This window comes from Physeter macrocephalus, chromosome 14 (genome assembly GCF_002837175.3).
Source record: "Physeter macrocephalus isolate SW-GA chromosome 14, ASM283717v5, whole genome shotgun sequence".
Taxonomy (NCBI): Eukaryota; Metazoa; Chordata; class Mammalia; order Artiodactyla; family Physeteridae; genus Physeter; species Physeter macrocephalus.
In genome coordinates this window covers 74923051-74942603 of record NC_041227.1, presented here as the reverse complement: position 1 = coordinate 74942603, position 19553 = coordinate 74923051, and positions in this window count along the sequence as shown.

The following is a 19553-nucleotide window of genomic DNA, read 5'->3' as shown; positions in this document are numbered from 1 at the left end:
GCGTACCGCAAAAAAAAAAAAAAAAAAAAAGTCTACAAACAGTAAATGCTGGAGAGGGTGTGGAGAAAAAGGAACCCTCCTACACTGTTGGTGGGAATGTAAATTGATACAGCCACTATGGAGAACAGTATGGAGGTTCCTTAAAAAAATAAAAATAGAACTACCATATAATCCAGCAATCCCACTCCTGGGCATGTACCTGGAGAAAACCATAATTCGGAAAGATTCATGCACCCCAGTGTTCATAGCAGTAATGTTTACAACAGCCAAGACATGGAAACAACCTAAGTGTCCATCAACAGATGAATGGATAAAGAAGATGTGATATACACACACACACACACACACACACACACACACACACACACACACACACAATGGAATATTACTCAGCCATAAAAAAGAATGAAATAATGCCATCTGCAGCAACATGGATGGACCTAGAGATTATCATACTAAGTGAAATAAGCTAGACAAAGAAAGACAAATATCATATGATATCCCTTATATGTGGAATCTAGAAAAATGATACAAATAAACTTATTTACAAAACAGAAATAGATGCACAGACACAGAAAACAAACTTATGGTTACCAAAGGGGAAAGGGAGGTGGATAAATTAAGCGTTTGGGATTAAAATATACACACTACTATGTATAAAATAGGTAACCAATAAGGACTTACTGTATCGCCTATATACAGGGAACTATACTCAGTATCTTATAATAACCTATAACTGAAGAGGATGTAAAGAGAATGAATGTACGTATAACTGAATCACTTTTCTGTATACCTGAAACTAACACAACATTGTAAATCAACTGTATTTCGTTAAAAATAATTAATTAAATAATTGATTTTTAAGCAAAAAGAATAACTATAAAACATTTTTTAAAACTCCGGCCGCTAGGGCTTTCCTGGTGGCGCAGTGGTTGAGAGTCCGCCTGCCGATGCAGGGGACGCGGGTTCGTGGTCCGGGAAGATCCCACGTGCCGCGGAGCGGTGGGCCCGTGAGCCATGGCCGCTGAGCCTGCGCATCCGGAGCCTGTGCTCCGCGGCGGGAGGGGTCACAACGGTGAGGGGCCCGCGTACCGCAAAAAAAAAAAAAAAAAAGAAGAAGCAATATGAATAAGTCCAACCTCCACTATGCCTAGGATTTTTTTTGGCTGGAATTGCTTGCGCTCTGTTTTTTTTAATAATCATGTACATATTTATGTTAATACAATTTGATGTTGCTCTTCCTTTCTAAAAAAATAAGTCCTCCCTTTAAGACGGAACTGATAAGCAAGGAAGATTCCTTCTGTATCCTGAACTTCAGAGTCCCCTCATGGCGGCATGTTCTAGAGCTGTATCCTCTTCTGCAAAGATGGATTCCAGCTACACACCACACCAAACCAAGCCCTGACTGGGGGCAGTAGAGAGTGTGAAGGGGGAACCCAGGAGGAGGGAGTGAGGACAGATATTGTAAATGTGGTCCAGGAACTGACCCCCCCCCCACCACCACCTACTCAAAGCAAAGGAGAGGAGAAACAGAGAAGCTTCCCCGAACGCCGTTAACTGAGATTGCCAAGTGAGGGGGCCCTGCCCGAGCCCTCATCAACTAGCCCCTCCCTCCACTCTCCAGGCTGGGGAGGTCCCACCTCTGCATCACTTCCCATCCTGGGAAGGGTGGGAGAGGAGAGAAGAAACAATGCTGAAGGAAGAGCGAAAGGAGCACAAAAGACCCCCAGGAAGAGGTCATGCTTCAGGCTCCTGGGTTTTGTCCTGATGGGTTAGACTCACCAGGTGGTGGTGCTCCCTTCCGTCATCTAGGACACGCAGTCCCAGACACGGATCCTGGCTTGGGAAAGACAAGGCTAGGTGCTGGAAGGGGTCATTCAGGGTCATCCCTGAGGTTCTGCTGGGCCAGACACTATAGGTGGGCTGAGGCGGGAGAGCAGACAGGACAGGGTCAGAGGTCCTTCAAGGGACCACGCTGTTGCGTAGCACCAGCATGCATCCAGCACAGTGGTGTGACTGGGACCACGGCAGCAGGCAGCTAGGAAGACCCGCCCAAGCTGAGAAGGCAGGGCAAGAGCCAAGGTTCCATCCAGGAAAGCGCCCTCCAGTAGAGCCCAGACACGTCAAAGAGATGGGGCAGCAACCCTCCCCCACCACCCTCTGCAAACCCCATGTGCAGGGACCCCTCACTTCCCGTCTCCCACTCCCAAACTGGCTGCTGCCGAGGGGTCAACCCAGAGACACCCCCACACTGTGTCCCTGTCACACAGGGGGTGCCGGAGGGTGGGAGTGGCTGACCTCGCACTTCAACAGCTGCAACCCATCCCCCAGCCACACACACATCCAGGCTCCCAGCCCCAGTGTACTTGCCCGTCCTACCGAATCTCAGGGGTTGGCAGGGCAAACCACCCCCCAGCAGAGGGCCTGAGCCCTCCACTCCTTTCTCCCAACCCAGAAGGAAGAGACCGACATCTGGAGGCGAGGGCACAGATCGGGCTGCCCGCCAACGCACTGACTCTGAGCCCCTCGGCCTGGCCCCTCCAGAAGCAGGGAAGGGAACGGGAGGGCCGGGATGACACCCCTTATGTCTGAGTCTCCAGGGATATGGGATGAGACCACCTTCTGGGATGAAGGAGAGTTGAGGGTAGGGAATAATGTCTCATTCGGAAGAAGCTGTCCACAGTCTGGGTGGGGTAGAGAATGAAGAAGGGGGAATTGGATGAAACTAGGAAAACAGAGAGAAACAGATTTTCAGGGTTGGAGGTATGGAGAATTCAGTGGAGCTGGGCTTGACAAAGGGGAGAGTATTGGATTGTGAGCCTGGGCTTGCTGGAGAGGGGATGTCCTTGATGTCAACATAGGGACCAGAAGTTGATGCCCATTGGTTAGGGCCTAAAAGAGCCTGGGGAGAGGCTGGTCAAAAGCCACTGGAGCTACAAGAAAGGGGATAGAGGCCATAAGCAAGGTGGGTGGCGTTAGAGCCACAAAACATATGGCCATAAACCAGGAAGATGGGGCCATGGGTAGGGGAAATTTAACTATGCAGAGGGACACATGGTAAACTGCTGGCCTTACCCTGGGATACAGGTCCTAACAGATCTCTGCCTGGCTCAGAGTCGGCACCTCAAAAAAATGGGATGGGGGCAGTCTGCTACTCAATGAGGGTGGGCACACAGGATATGCTGGGGGATCCCTGGGGTGAAGGGTGATTCCGCGGAAACCTCTAGGTCAAACAGGGAGATGCTGGTGTGAGGTCTTTGCACAGCCCGAGGCTGGCTGGTGGAAGAGAAGGATCAGAGTCCCTCGGACTCAGCTCTCTGCAGTGGTCCCAGGACCATCTGCCAAATGTCAACCCAACAGGAAAAGACAGGCTGGGGGCGGGGGAAGGAGAGGAGGGGGAATGCTGGAAGGGATGGGAAACATAAAGTTTCCAGGTAGGGGTGAGAGGTGCTCTAGGCGAAGAGGAGAGACAGGGGGTCAAGGGGGGCAGAGACAAGGTATTGGGGGCTGGGACATCATTAAGTGACCAAGAGGCGGGGGCCACGTTCCCCAGCAATAACCTCAGCTTGGGCAGCTGTGCAGAAACTTGAGGAGGGACCAGGGCCGGGGGAAAAAGGGAGAGGGCCTGAGAGGGAACTGAAGCTCTGAGGTCCTGCCTTGGTCCTGAGGCTGCAGGAGGTTCCAAGATGGTGGAGAAGGAACCCTGGCCCAGAGCCCACTGGTGTCCACCGCTGCTGAGGCTCTGGGAAGCTTGGGTGGGGCAATAGGACTCTCCTCCCCAAAAACTACTGGAATGGGGGGTCCCAGCCTCCGCAGACCACCACCCTCCCTTGTCAAAGCCTGACCCAGCTCCCCAAACTCTTCCCCTTTATCTCAACCTGTGTCTCTGCCTCCACACTCTCCCCACCTCCCCTAAGCTGCCCCCAGGAGGTGCCCAGGCCCGGACTGAGCCCTCTCCCAGGACCTGCAATGCAGAGGGGATCTTAGATTCTATGAGAAAACTGACCCAAGGCCAGCAGCTGGTAGGTGCAGAGCCAGGGCCTGAGCCCAAGGCACCCTCCTCTGTGTGGTGCCCAGCCTTCGTCTCCCCACCCGCCATTTATGCTCAGGCAAGAGGGTGGCCATGTTCCCCAGAGCCCAGCACAGGCCCACCACAGAGAGAGAAGATAAATATTTGCCAAATAAGAAAAAAGTACTCTTTTCAGGTTTTAAACACTATCCCTGATTCTGACAATTTAGGATTTGACTACTATGATGACTTTTTTTTTAATTGGCCCCAAATTCTTTGACATTCCTTCCACTGAGAGGCGCAGTGTACGTCCCCCTCCCCTCGAATCTGACTCACACGCGCCTTCACTGAAACAACTCTGCTTCCCACAAGCCGACCACCGCACTAGCTGGGAACTGGAGCAGGAGGGAGGGCAGGTGAGACGGCCAGCCTGGGGGTAGCCCTGCTGAGGGTCCCCCAAGGAGCCAGGTGGTCTTCTTCTGTTATGTAAATTAAGCAGCTCTCCAAGTAACCATCACTTTTCCTCCTTTTCTGTGGCTGCCAGGGAGCTCAATGCTAAAGTTGGGCCAGATTGCAGTAACTGACATTGGCCTAGGTTTCTAGCACATTTAGCTCCTTTGAGACTTTAAAAAGTAAATGTAACACCTACATCACAGGATTGCTGGGAGGATTACAAGAAGACATTTAACATCTTTCAGAACCCACTATATGCTAGGGGTTACGCTAACTGCTTGAAACAAAACCCTGTGTGGTATTATCATCCCCATTTTGCAGATGGGGAAATACATCCGCATACAAAGAGGCCGACTGATTTGCTCAAAGTCACACAGCAAGTAGGTGTAGGAAATGGGACTACACTCTAAGGCTCTTTTCGTAGATCTAAAAAGATGATGCATGTGTGAAAGCACCTGAGTCAGCAATGGTTTCCTTCCTTCCATCTTTGGGCTCCCTCAGCACATCTGACCAGCCCTCAGCTGGGGCATTTCTCACCCCGGATTGAGACTATCAATTTACCTTCTCTCAGCTGTGTACTGGGCTGGAGTAAATCACCTTCAAAACTGCCCCAGGCAGGACCTAGCACTCAGTAATTGTTGGCTGAGTGAATGAAAACCACACCACTTGTATGTATTCCGCGTTACTCATTGTACAGCTCTTTCATTCATCCCACAAATGTGTCCAGAGCACCTACTCTGAAAATCTAAGGGCTGCAGTTAAGTCCTCTGTGGACACAGCTTTGTTTAATCCTACCAATCACTGTGTGTTTGCCGTGGGTGTTAATCATGCACGTTTTTGAGGAGCCTACGACAGTGGCTCTCAAACTCCAGCACGCATCAGAATCTCCTGGAGATCTTGTTGAACACAGTGCTGGGCTCCACCATAGAGTTTCTAAGTCAGTACCTCTGGAGTGGGGCCCTAGAAATTGTGTTTCCAATAAACCCCCAGGAGATGCTGATGCTGCTGGCCCCTGGTCCACACCTTGAGAACCACAGCTGGTAAGGGGTGAGGTGTCGGCCGACACGCAGGTCTGTGTGACTGTCCAGGCTCTTACCCGCGATCCCTAGTGCTTCCTAACCTGAGAGCAGGGCAGGTGGCGTGAAGGAGGCCTTTAGGCAAGTTCTGTTTGCACAACTTGGGGAGAGATGCAGTCGCCCTTCTGGTCTTTCATGCCCCTCATCCCCACCCCCAGGTGAGCCTGCCTGGAAGCTACTGAGAGTCTGGCCTAGAGCTGGTCCTGGGACCTCTCCTCCTTACTTCTCAACTCCTTTCCTGGCTGATTCCCACAACCTGTAGACTAAGCCAGGGCTCCCTAACCCCCGGGCCGCAGACCGGTAATGGAACCGGGCCGCACAGCAGGAGGTGAGCGGCGGTTGAGCGAGCGAAGCTTCATCTGCCTCCCGCCATCGCTCCCCATCGCTCACGTTACCTCCTGAACCATCCCACCCCCCGCTGGTGGAAAAATCATCTTCCACGAAACCGGTCTCTGGTGCCGGAAAGGTTGGGGACCGCTGGACTACGCGATCAACACTTACGTGTGTATTTGGCGGAAGGCTGGTGTAATAACTGACCTCTCAAAGATGTCAGGTTCAATCCCAATTACTCTTAAAAGAGGGAGGCAGCAGGACACTTGATACAGAAGAAAAAGAGACAACGTGACAAAGGCAGAGATGGGAGTGACAGCACCCACCAGAGGCTGGGAAACAAGGAATGGATTCTCCTTTAGAGCCTCTGGAGGGAGAACAGCTCTGCTCACACCTTGATTTCAACTCAGTGAAACTGATTTTCAACTTCTGGCCCCCAGAACTCTGAAAGAATGAATTTCTGTTGTTTTAGGCCACCGAGTTGGTGGCAATTTGTTACTGCAGCCTCAGAAAACTAATATAGCTGAAGGAAAGGTCTGGGCTGCACCTCAGGCTCAGGCCACCATGTCCCCCAGGATCTCCCCCACACCTTCACCTTGGCAGCATCCCCATCCTTGGAGGGCTGGGATTGGAGGCCCTGTGGTGGGAAGGATTTGGCCATGAAGGACCATCTTTCCTTTGAGGGCTTCTCCAGGCTCCAGAGAGTTGCCAAGGGAAACCAGGGCAAAGGCAGGAGGAGAAAGGGTGGGTGGTGGGAGACAGATGGAGTGTTGGGGGCACTGGGGAGGGGAGCCTGGTGTTGGGATTACAGAGGAACGACTGGCCCCCCTGTGGTCCCTCTGTGCGGGGAGAAGGAAGCAGGAGCCATGACAGCACAGGGGGAGGGGTGGCCATGGGGCGGCCTGTTGTGTGGAGAAGTTGATGGGGTAGGTCTACATCCAGCCATGGCCACCCAGGGGCCCCCAAGATCTTAAGCTTCTGGGGGTGGCCACCCAGCTGGTCACCAATCATGCTCAGCAAGTGTCAGGCTGCCGTGGCAACCAGAAAGGGTACTCGAGAAACTGAAGCCTTAGACACTAAGTTTTAGGAAACGTAGGCTGCTAGCAGAGACCTCGGAATCAGGAACCAGCCCCCTGCCTGCAAGTTACTCCCCACACACGTGGTGTCAGCCCTTCAACCTGAGAGAAGCCCCAAATGCCCGGTACATTTCCTGCTGGCATCCCAGGCCGAAGAAAGGCTGCTACCCGGGCAACAAAGGGTCGAGCCTGGGTTGATTCTGGGCTGGAGGGACAGAGGAGGCTGCAGGCGGGGACTGGGTAGTCTAGCAGGAAGTGAACTCGGTGGAGAAAGAGGCCTTTTGACACCAATCAGCAGTGTGCTGTGACCATAGCAGGGAGACCACATCTACAGTCCCTCCCAGGTCCAAAGTCTGCCCCTGGGGGACAGGGAGAGGAGTCGGAGGGACTCACATCGCACAGAGGACTGGGCCTGGGGCCAGAAATCAGAGGATCCCCGGCCCCCCAGCAACACCATCTTTTTCCTCGTTGGGCCTCAGTCTCCTCATCTGTAAAATGGGGGGGAGGGGAGCTATACTAGTTGATCTCTGAGCACCTTCTGTTCCAGACAATACATCCCCTTCCCCAACGACACAGACACACGCACACACACTTATTTCAGTCCTTTGCCACCACCAGGGGCTAGTCCCCTCTCCTTGGCATCTCCTGCAGCCAGCCCCTTCCTCTCTCCTATCCAGGACTTCCACTTCTCCCCAGGACTCCAGCATCCCCCATTCCCCATCGGCCGAGGCAGCCTCCCCATCCAGCCTCCCCCAGCCTCACTCCCAGCAGCAGCAGCAGCTCAGGATGACTGCAGAGAGAGAGCATGCCCACCACAGCCAGGCCTACCAGACAGAGCAGGAAGCAGCAGGTCCCCTGATACAGCTCAGAAGTGGCAGGTTTGGGGGATGCTGGATGCTGAAGATCAGCTGCTCCTTGGCAGGAAAGAAAACCCTAGAAGCATGAAGTGGGTGCAATGAGAGCTAAAGGGGTGGATGAGGTCAGATCCACCACCAGGAACAAGTTCTGTGCCAGGGAGAGGAAAAAGAAACGTGGGGAGATGGCTGCAGGGACAGCAGGGCAGCCTAGAAGGCTACTTTGTGCAAATGAGAAAAGTGTGCCCCTTCCTCAAAGCTCTTTACTGCCACCTGATGGAAAATTGCCCTAATGGTTCTATACATCCGTCGACTGTGGAGTTGTGCAGTGTACAAACCTGCACAATGGCAAGCGGAGGGATGGAGGAGGGGGGCTCCGGGAGAGAGAAGGAGGGACCCCTGGGTCCAATCAGAGAGGTGGGGAAAGCAGTGGTCCGTGACAAGGGCACCGGCCTGGCAGACATTTTTTCACTCTCATAGCACTAACTGGAAACTTGCCGGAGCTACTGAACCCCTCTAAGCCACAATTTACTGACTTGGAAAATGGGGGTGATGACTTTAGGGCCTAAGGGACGGCCTGCCCTTGGGATTAAATGAGAAGCTGATGCAAATCTCGCTCGACATGAAGTAACGGCCCCGATGGCGGTGTACTTGGCAACAAGAGCAGGACACAGAGAGGGAAAGAGGGAAAGAGAGGCCGGCTGTTCCAGGCCAAAGGACATGGTTTCACTAGCTTGTTGAGGAGTTGTTTTAACTAGAGATTAGCTGTCCCGTGAAACCAGTGTCTCCAATGGCCCGTGTCACCACGGGTGACCCTGAGTGTTTAAGGATAAGGGGTAGGAGCTCCTCCATAATCCTCCATCGGCTAACGCCGTCGGGCCTGCGGGGGGTAGCCGGCCCCTCGATCGGGGCTCAGGGGCTCACGATGGTACGCCTCGCTGTTCGCGGACACCGCCACGAGGCCACCCGCATCTCCGCCGCCGTCCCCGCAAGGCTGCGGCGAGCTCCCAAACCTGAGGCCCAGTGAGGCGAGGCGAGACGGCCATGGAGCCGACGCGGGAGTAACGGCGTCCGCGCACCGCAGGGCCCCCCGAGCTCTGGACCGCGAGGCAACCGGTCTTCCAGGTGCCCCAGCTCGGCGGCCGCCCCGCTGACCCCTCCGCCCCCAAAAGGTCCCACCCTGCGCTCGGTGCCCTCGGGCCAGGCCTCTCCCCACCCGCACCCACCTGTCGTGGAGGGAGGTCCGACTAGACCGACGGCGGAGGTGGGAGAGACCGCCCCCTTCCCAGAGGCCACGCCCCTTCGGACAGAGCGCAAGGGGTCCCGGCTCGTGGGGTGACGTCACGGGGTTGGGCAGGTGTCCACGGAGGGCATGCCCTTCCCTCATTGGGCACTACTCCTCCCCGTTCCACAGGGACTTTAGGGTAAAGTCCAAAGTCCTCCCTTCTCCAGCTTGAAATCCCCTTCTCCACCCACGGGAAGCCCTCAGCTCCCCAGGCTGGAGCCTTCTATGACTCGAAGTGCCTTCCATGACCTGCCCCCAGGGCAGCCTCTGGAGCAGGGTCCCCCATCAGACTAATCGCAGGTTAAAATATAGATTCCCAGGTCCCACCTCAACCTCTGGCTTTGAGGCCAGGAATCTGTATTTTTAACAAGCTTCCAGGTGGTTCTGATGTCTCCTAGGCTTCAGAATCTCATCGTCCACATTCTCATTCGAAGTGGCAGCAGTTCTCAAACTTCAGTGGGCTTGTTAAAATGGGTTGCTGGGCCCCACCCTCAGAGTTTCTGATTCAGGAGGTGTGGGGTCTGAGAGCCTGCATTTCTACCTGTCTCCGGGGATGCTGATGTTGCTGGTCCAGGACCACACTGGGAGAACCACTTCTTTAATGATACATTTTGGAGAAGAGTTTTCACCTGTTGTCAATTCACTGGGTACCAAGCCCTGTGCAAGGCGCGTCACATTCATACAGCCATGTGAAATAAATATTTACCATTTTTCCCGGATAAGGAAAGTGAGATTCAGACAAGTTAACTCACTTGCTCAAGGTCAGACAGCCAGGAGGGGCAGGATTTGAACCAGGTCTTTCTGAATCCAAGGGCTGGGCTGGCTCAGCCTCCCGTGCACTGCTGAGAAGCGCAGGATGGGGCTCTGAAGCCCCTCTCCCGCATTGCCTTAGGTTCAGGGGACTGTCTTTGCTGGGTACCAGTTTTTCTGCCCAGAGAGCTCATGAAGAGAAGACAGAGAAGCCTATTCCTCACGTGGTCCTGACCCCTCGTTCCTTCGCTCCCACTCACATTGGAGTGGAAGTTGCCCTGACTTCTCTCTGATTGGCTCCAGAGTCTCCTGGTTAGATCACGGGGACTAGGAGAAGGAAGGACACTTGGGTGTTACAGGAAGAGCAGGAGGAAGGCAGGACCACGGGGTCCTGAGAGGAAAAAGGGGGGGGGGTGCCACACAGGTGCCCGGGCACCTGGTCACTGCTGTCTGGAGGTTTTGCCCCGACAGGCCCCAGGGGAAGCCTTTCCTTGGGGGCAGGGACACACAGGTCAAGCCACAGCTGCTGACGGGGTGGAGAGTTGCATAGCACATCTCAGGGGGCCCTCAGGTGAAGGACAGGGTGGTGAGGAAAACAACAAATCTAGGTGTGCTGTTAGGGGTGAGGGGTCGCACCTGTGACTTCCGACTCCTGCCTGCTTCAGAGGCGGGTTCCTCCTTTGTCACCCCATAACCCCTACTTCTGTGGAGTGGGCCTGACCCAGGGGTCAGCAGCCCTTCGGGACAGTGCTCATTCTCCTCTGCCTCTTCCTCGCAGCCCCCAGCTTTCTGCCTCTCCTCACTGGCCCCTGGGTCTTAAAGGTTCCCTTGGGCAGGGGAGCACAGCCTGGAAAGGGAGCACAGTTGGGGAGCCAGAGACAGGACGCCAAACGGAAGGAGTCTGACCCCATCGGGTGGGCAGACTAGGACCCAGGGGTACATACTACCTACCTGAGTCGTCCTTCCTTACCCCAAACCCTATTGCCCTGTGCATGCCAGGCACTGTGCTGAGGTGAGCTCTGGGACACAGCCCTGAACAAAGCCCAGGGGACGGGGGGACGGGAATTCAGGGAAGGCACCCCTCTCTGAGGTAGCTAGAGACTAAATCCGAAGGAGGAATGAGAGCAAGCCAAGTGAAAAATGTGGGGGAAACACTTTCAAAACAGAACAATCAGTATTTGCCAGAGGAAATGAACTGAGACTAGCCAGGCACAGCAGAAGTGACTGCAAAGGGACACCTGGAGAGATGAGGCCAGGCAGGTGGGCAGGGGCCACAGCCAGGCGCTGAGGCAAGGAGTTTGAATTTCATCCTAAATGCTACACGATGCCCTGAAAAGATCTTAAGTGGAGAGATGACATGCTCCAAGGTACACTGAAATCTCTATCTAACCCCATAAAAATTTTCAAAAATATATCTGTGTGGTAAAAAAATAAAATAAAATAATGTAAAATAACCTCACCCCTGTTGGAATGGCTATCATCAAAAAGACAAGAAATAACAAGTGCTGGCAAGGACATGGAGAAAACGGAACCCTTGCGCACTGATGAGAATGCAGATTGGTGCAGCCACTATAGAAAAGAGAGGTTCCTCAAAAAATTAAAAATAGATCTACCAGGGAATTCCCTGGCAGTCCAGTGGTTAAGACTTGGTGCTTTCACTGCCGTGGGCCTGGATTTGATCCCTGGTCAGGAAACTAAGATCCCACAAGCTTCGTGGCGTGGCCAAAAAAATAAAATTTAAAAAAAAATTTAAAAAATAGAACTACCATATGATCCAACAATCCCACTTCTGGAGATCTGTCCAAAAGAAATAAAAACACTGGGTTTCCCTGGTGGCGCAGTGGTTAATAATCCGCCTGCCAGTGCAGGAGACGCGGGTTCGAGCGCTGGTCCGGGAAGATCCCACGTGCCGCAGAGCAACTAAGCCCGTGCGCCACAACTGCTGAGCCTGCGATCTAGAGCCCGCGAGCCACAACTACTGAGGCCGCACGCCTAGAGCCCGTGTTCGGCAACAAGGGAAGCCACCGCAATGAGAAGCCCGTGCACCGCAACGAAGAGTAGCCCCCGCTCGCCACAACTAGAGAAAGCCCGTGTGCAGCAATGAAGACCCAATGCAGCCCAAAATAAATAAATATAAATAAATAAATAAATAAATAAATAAATTGCAGCATTATTTACAATAGCCAAGACATGGAAGCAACCTAAGTGTGTCCATTGATGGATGAATGGATAATGAAAATGTGTATATATTATTCAGTCATAAAAAAGAAGGAAATCCTGACATTTGCAACAACATGGATGGACCTTGAGGGCATTACGCTAAGTGAAATGTCAGACAGAGAAAGACATATACTGTATGATCTCACCTATATGTGGAATTAAAAAAGAAAAATACCAAACTCATAGATACAGAGAACAAATTGGTGGTTGCCAGAGGCAGAGGGGTAGGGGGTGGGCAAACTGAGTGAAGGGGGTCCAAAGGCACAAACTTCAAGTTATAAAATAAGTCCTGGGGATCTAATGTACAGCATGGTGCCTATAGTTAATAATACTGTATTGTATATTTGAAAAATAAAATAACAGCTAAAATGAATAAAGTGGGAGGAATCACTCTACTCAGTGTTAGGACTTACTTCAGTAATCAAGGCAGTGGGGTACTGGCAAGGGACAGACATATGGATCTATGGAACAGAATAGAGAACTCAGAATTAGATCCAACCGATTTTTGACAAAGGGGTGAAAGGAATTCAGTGGTGAAAGGAGGACCTTTTCAAAAAATGGTGCTGTGGCAGTTGCACATCCATAAGCAAAAAAATGCACTCTGCCCTAAACCTCACACCTTATACAAAAATTAACTCAAAATGTATCATAGACTTCAATACAAAACTATAAAATATAGGGGAAAAAAATAGATGAAAATCTTCAGAACCTAGACCTAGGGGAAGAGTTCTTAGACTTGATACCAAAGGCACAGTCCATAAAAGGGAAACTTGATAAATTGGACCTCATCAAAATTAAAATGTTTTACTTTGTGAAAGACCCTGCTAAGAGGATGAAATGGCAGCTACAGACTGGGAGAATATATCTGCAAATAACATCTCCAACAAAGTACATATATATATAAAGAATATTTTTTTAAACTCTCAAAACTGTAAAAAACAAACAAACAAACAATCCAATTAGAAAATGGGCAACACACATGAACAGACATTTCACTAGAGGCTACATGGGGACTTCCCTGGCGGTCCAGTGGTTAAGACTCCACGCTTCCACTGCAGGGGGCACAGGTTCAACCCCTGGTCGGGGAACTACGATCCTGCATGCTGCGTGCCACAGCCAAAAAAAAAAAAGAGGCTAAACGGATGGCAATTATTTGAACATAAATGAAAAGATGTTCAACGGCATTAGCCTCTAGGAAAATGAAAATTAAAACCAGAATGAGATATCACTACACACCTGTCAGAATGGCTAAAATTAAAAATAGTGATAAGAGCAAATGCTGGTAAGGATGTGGAGTAGCTGGATTACTCAGACATTGCTGATGGGAATGTAAAATGAAACAGCCACTCTGGAAAAGAGTATGGCAGTTTCTTTTTTTTCTTTTTTATAAATGTATTTATTTATTTTTGGCTGCGTTGGGTCTTCATTGCAGGGCGCAGGTTTTCTCTAGTTGCGGTGAGCGAGCTTCTCATTGCAATGGCTTCCCTTGTTGCGGAGCACAGGCTGTAGGCACGCGGGCTTCAGTAGTTGTGGCACGCGGGTTCACTAGTTGTGGCTCGTGGGCCCTAGAGCGCAGGCTCAGCAGTTGTGGCACACATGCTTAGTTGCTCCGCGGCATGTGGGATCGTCCCCGGCCAGGGCTCGAACCCGTGTCCCCTGTATTGGCAGGCACATTCTTAACCACTGCACCACCAGGGAAGTGCCTGGCAGTTTCTAACAAAATGACTTGTGACCCAGCAATTGCACTCTTGTGCCTGAAATGAAAACTTACACAAAAATCTGCATACAAATGTTCGTAGAAGCTTTATTTGAAAGAGCTCCCAACTGGAAAAACCCAAATGTCTTTCAATGGCTGGTTAAACAAACTGTGGAACAACTATACCATGGAATACTAGTCAGCAATAAAGAAGAATGTGTTATTGATACATGCACAACTTGGATGAATCTCAAGGGAATTACGTTGCATGAAAAAAAGCCAATCCCAAAAGGCTATGTACTACAGGATTCCATTTCTATTATATTCTTGAAATGACAAAATTATACAGAGGGAGAACAGGTTAGTAGTTGCCAAAGGTTAGGGAGGGGAGAGGGAAAGATATGGCTAAGGACATAAGAGGGCAGCACAAGATATCCCTTTGACGAAACTGTTCTGTATCTTGACTGTGGTGGTGGTGGTCACAGGAATCTACATGTCATAACTAAATACACACACACACATACACAAATAAGTACATGTAAAATGGGTGCAATCTGAATAAGGTCAGTGGAGTGCATTAATGTCAATTTCCTGGTGGTGATATTGTACTGCAGTTATGCAAGATGTTATCACTGAGTAACGTCTGGATGAAGGGTATGCAAGAGCTCTATTATTTTTGACCGTTGCATATGAATCCACGTTATTTCTAAACAAAAGTTAAAAAAAAGAAAACAGAGGACTGTGTTAAAATATTTGCAACTCACATCATAAAGGGCCAACGCCTCTCACATTTAAAGAGTTTCTAGACAAAGAAATAATAACAAAACCAAACATGTATACAGCACATAATATGTAGCAGGCACTGTTCTAAGTTTTTTCGATGCATTCATTCATTAAATTCTCACATCATTCCCACATCATCTCCATTTTATAGGTGAGGTGACTAAGGCACAGAGAGGTTAAGCACCTTGCCCAAGGCCACAGAGCTAGTAAGTGACAGAGCCGGGATTCAAAACCCAGCAGTCTGGCTCCAGAATGCAAACTCTTAAACTCTGTGGGTCTCTAGAAAAGACTAGAAAAATTGTCAGAGCATATAAACGGTAAAAGAAAAACAACTGGGTCTTAAACTTAGAAGAGAGGAGAGGAATCCAGAGAAGGGTGGTGCAGACCTCCCTGCACCCTGGGAACCAAACTTCTTAAGGGCCCCATCTGCCCCAGCTTGGGCAAGCCCAGCCCACATCACACCTCATCACACAAGGCACAGACTCCTCCTTCAACACAAAAAGACCAATCCCCGCCTTCCAAAACCTGCCCCTCTGCAGCCACCTGCTCCAGGAGGAACTGAGGGAAAGGGAGACTGGCAGAAGGCCAGGACTCAGCTTTAGCAGGGAGACAGACACAGCATTCCAGGTGAGCTGGGAGACAGGTGTGGGGCAGGTAGGCTCAGCTCTTGAAACAAAGAGGACAGAGAAGGGAAGAAAAGAGCCCCTCCCTTGGAGGTCTTACCAGCCAGTCTACCCTGTCCCCCAAGACTGACCCAGTGAGCAGACAGGCAGCTCCAGTAAGGAGTAGACAGCGCTGGCAAACTGGGCAGCAATGACCCAGGGGACAAAGGACTCAGCATGAGGCCACCACCAGAAACACCTGCTCCCAGGCCTGCAGCCCTCCTGGCCCCTTGGAAGAGCTCCAGCCCTCTGAATCCCAAAGGTGCTCCCCTCTCATCCCCCTCCTCCCTCAAGTCCTGGGGGACCATGTGCCTATTTTGCGGGGAGGGGCAGACAAAGGAAGCTAGCCCTACAACAGTCCTAGAGACTAACATCTCATCTGACAGGTGACATCTTCCCTTAGGTAGAGGGTAGAGAATGCCAGCCCTGCCATCCTACAACCTTTTCCTCTAATTAATCGCAGAGCTGCCACTCCTGAGAGGAAACAGGAACAAGTTAAAATATAACTGCAGAGACCCACAAGTACACACAGGCACATCCACGTGTGTACTTCCAGCTGTACACACACCCTGCCTGCGTGTCTGAGGCCAAGACCTTCATGCCTTTGCCCAGCCCACAGTGGGGCTCAGGACTGGCTCTCCTCCCCCCAGGGCTCAAATACGAACGTGGATGAGGCTGAAGGGGAGGGAAGGACAGGGGTAGAAAGATGATCCGGTGTCCAGGGCTGGGACTTTGTCTCTGGGTTCAAAGGCTTAAACCAAGAATATTTTACCCTGGGTCAACTCTCTCTGTGGCAGCTTTGAACTGTTAGCAGGCAGAGCTGAGGGAGCTAGAGGCACCATGCGTCCCCAACCCTGAAAAGCATGCAGTGGGTAAAGGGAGCACAGGACCTGACTGGAACCCCCTGGAAGCTGGCTGGGGACAGATCAACCAGTCGTTTCAACCCATCATTTTATCTGAAGAGCTTGAGGCCTAAAGAAGGAGAGAGATTCACCAGAGTCCCACAGCAAAGTGGCAGCAATACCGAGACCAGGACCAGGATCTCCTGACTCTCTCTCAAGTACTCTTCCTGTTACTCATGGCACACGGCATTCTTTGTCACTTCCAAAACTGGCGTTCCCTCCACCAGAGAGCTGTTTGGAAAGTGCTTCCCACGCACTAGGTGAAGGTTTACTTTCTGATTCATTCAGCGCTGTTTTAGGTCATGGAGATAATAATCATAAACCATAGATCATAACCGTTAACATCATAATAGCACATAACATTTATTGAGCCCTTATGGTGTGCCAGTCATCATCTCCCTGACCCTCGTGACAGACCTATGACACCAGTACTACTACCATGCCCCACTTCACAAACGAGGAAACCGAGGCTCAGAGAGGTTAACCAATTTACCCAAGATTACACATCAAGGAAGTGTTCGCTTAAACCACCTCCCACGCTCTTAACTACCGCATCCCACTGCTGCCACCCAAGTATACTGGTAAACAAATCAATATGATAATTTCAGATACTGTTAAGTACTATGAAAAGATAAAACATGGTGAGAGATAGAGGATGACCTTGACAGTGGCTCTCTCCCAATCCGTAGGTCTGGTGGTCAGGGAAGGAGTCCACAAAGACATAGCGACGTCTGTACAGAATCCAGAGGGGCAAGGAGCCCACCATGACAAGATCTGAGAGAAGGGCATTTTAAACAAAGGGGACAGTTTGGGTTTTTTTCCAAGGGCGATGGAAAGCCATTGGAAGGTTTAAGCAAGGCAGTGACATGTTTTGCTGTGTGATGAACAGACTGTAGGGGGATACCAGGGGAAAAGAAGAGATCTGACATTTTCAGGAAATCTGATGATGAAGGGGTGGAGGGGAGATGAGGCAGGACTGAGAACAGAGCAGGGGCATCTGGGACCAGCACTCTCCTTTGCTCCCCACACTTCCAGGGCCCCCTGCCCCATTAGGATGGGTGGGATTTGAAAATCAAGACCCCTGGTCCCAGCTGGGCCCACCTATAGCCCTACCACCTCTGCCTCATGGAGTCCAGCAGCCTTGGGGGAGGGGAAGAGCTTGGGGTCTGATGGGGACAGGAGGGCAAGGTGTCCGAGGCGAGCTTTTTTTTTTTTTTTTTTTTTTTTTGTGGTATGCGGGCCTCCCTCTGCTGCGGCCTCTCCCGTTGCGGAGCACAGGCTCCGGACGCGCAGGCTCAGCGGCCATGGCTCGCGGGCCCAGCCGCTCCGCGGCACGCGGGATCCTCCCTGACCGGGGCGCGAACCCGGCTCCCCTGCATCAGCAGGCGGACGCGCAACCACTGCGCCACCAGGGAAGCCCCGAGCTTTTTTTTTTTAATTAACATCTTCATTGGAGTATAATTGCTTTACAACGTTGTGTTAGTTGCTGCTGTATAACAAAGTGAATCAGCTATACATATACATACAGCCCCATATCTCCTCCCTCTCGTGTCTCCCTCCCACCCTCCCTATCCCACCCCTCTAGGTGGACATAAAGCACCAAGCTGCCAAGGCGAGATTTTTTTTCTTTTGGCTGTGCCACGTGGCATGCGGGATCTTAGTTCCCCAACCAGCAGTTCTGCACCCCCAGCAATGGAGACTCGGATTCTTAACCACTGGACCACCAGGGAAGTCCCTTTTCTTTCTTTTTTCTCTTTTTCTTTTTTTTTGGCCAAGGTGGGATTTTTGCTTAAGACTCTCATCAGGGGGCTTCCCTGGTGGCGCCGTGGTTAAGAATCCGCCTGCCACTGCAGAGGACACAGGTTCGAGCCCTGGTCCGGGAATCTCCCACATGCCGCGGAGCAGCTAAGCCATGTGGCACAACTACTGAGCCTGCATGCCACAACTACTGAAACCCTTGCGCCTAGAGCCCATGCTCTCTAACAAGAAAAGCCACCACAATGAGAAGCCCGCGCACCGCGACGAAGAGTGGTCCCCCCTCTCCGCAACTAGAGAAAGCCCGCGTGCAGCAACGAAGACCCAACGCGGCCAAAAAAAAAAAAAAAGACTCATCCGGAGGAAGATCTCCCCAGGGGTCACACTGTCCCCCACTGCTCTCTACCAGGAAAGGGCTGGGTGCGTAAGAATCCCACCCCCCACACAAATCTCCACCCCAGGAGATCCTATACGCTTTCCCCCCAGTTGGGAATTTCGTCCTCACGTCCCAACACGGGCCTTCTCCAGGGCTCTGGACCGGATTACCTGGGATGGGGAGGAAGGAGGCTGCCTGGGTGCACTGGGACATCTAGGAAAAGCAAGTTCTATGGACTTTCCCCCTCCGTCCCGTCGATTTCTCTCCCATGAGTTTATGAGTTTCCTGCCCCCGCTTGGCCAAGCCCAGACAGGACTCCATCACGTCTGGGGAGGGAGAGATGGTGGGAGGTGCCAGCAGCTCCCCTGGCTGCTGGCTGAACTCACCTTCTTCCTTTCCTCCCCTTACGTCCTAAAGACGCTGAAGAAGCCAGAGAAAAATGGGAGGTGTATTCCTTCCCACAAGCCCACAACCTCAGGCCCACTGGCTCCTGGGCCTGTAGCTACTGGCAAGGCTATTTACTAGTGACCATCAGGGGCGCCCAGCCTTCCTACCCTCCTCTCACTGAAATTTCCTATTAGGTCCCCAATAGGAAGAGGAGCATATCTCTAAGGATTTTGAGGGGCTGATTCTGGACCTTAGACAGTGAGGCACTACTCCAAAACCCTGGGACCCATTAATCCTCCAGGCTTCCTGGGACAGACCCACCATGGCCTGTTCGGCCCCAGAACAGTTCCTGGCACACAATGGAGATGTGGTGAATAATTGGTGATTGAAAGCCCCAGAATTGAGCCACTGTGTATTAAAATGTTTTGAGGGCCTGACTGGCTTCAGGCTAACCTCAGAACTGACTCCTGGAGAAGCCACCACTTTCGTGTATTGAACACCTGCTATGTAACATGTATGTAACATGTCCTGTGTGAGCTAGACATTCGTTGGATGAATGAAAGCTGCTCGACCTTAAAACATGACCTTTCTGTCCCTCAGTTTTCCTCTCTAAAAAATGGAAGTGATAATACTTCATCATAAAGCCACTGTGAGAATTACAGTACTTAGAACAAGACATAAAAATAGTCACAGTAGGTGTTTAATAAGTGGTGGGTGGTATTACGAGAGCTGTAAATGTTGGGGTGCGGTGCACAGCTAACAGGCTCGGTAGCAGAGCTGTAGGGCATCGGGCAGGGCAGCCGGGGGCTGCTCCAGACTTCTGGGAAAGGTCACTAAAATTCCCAGCAACGGTGTCCAACACTGCCAGAGCTGCGGGGGGTGGGGTTGGGGGCCAGGAGGAGAGTTTGCTGACTTTTCTAGTGAACTGGGCGCTTCCAG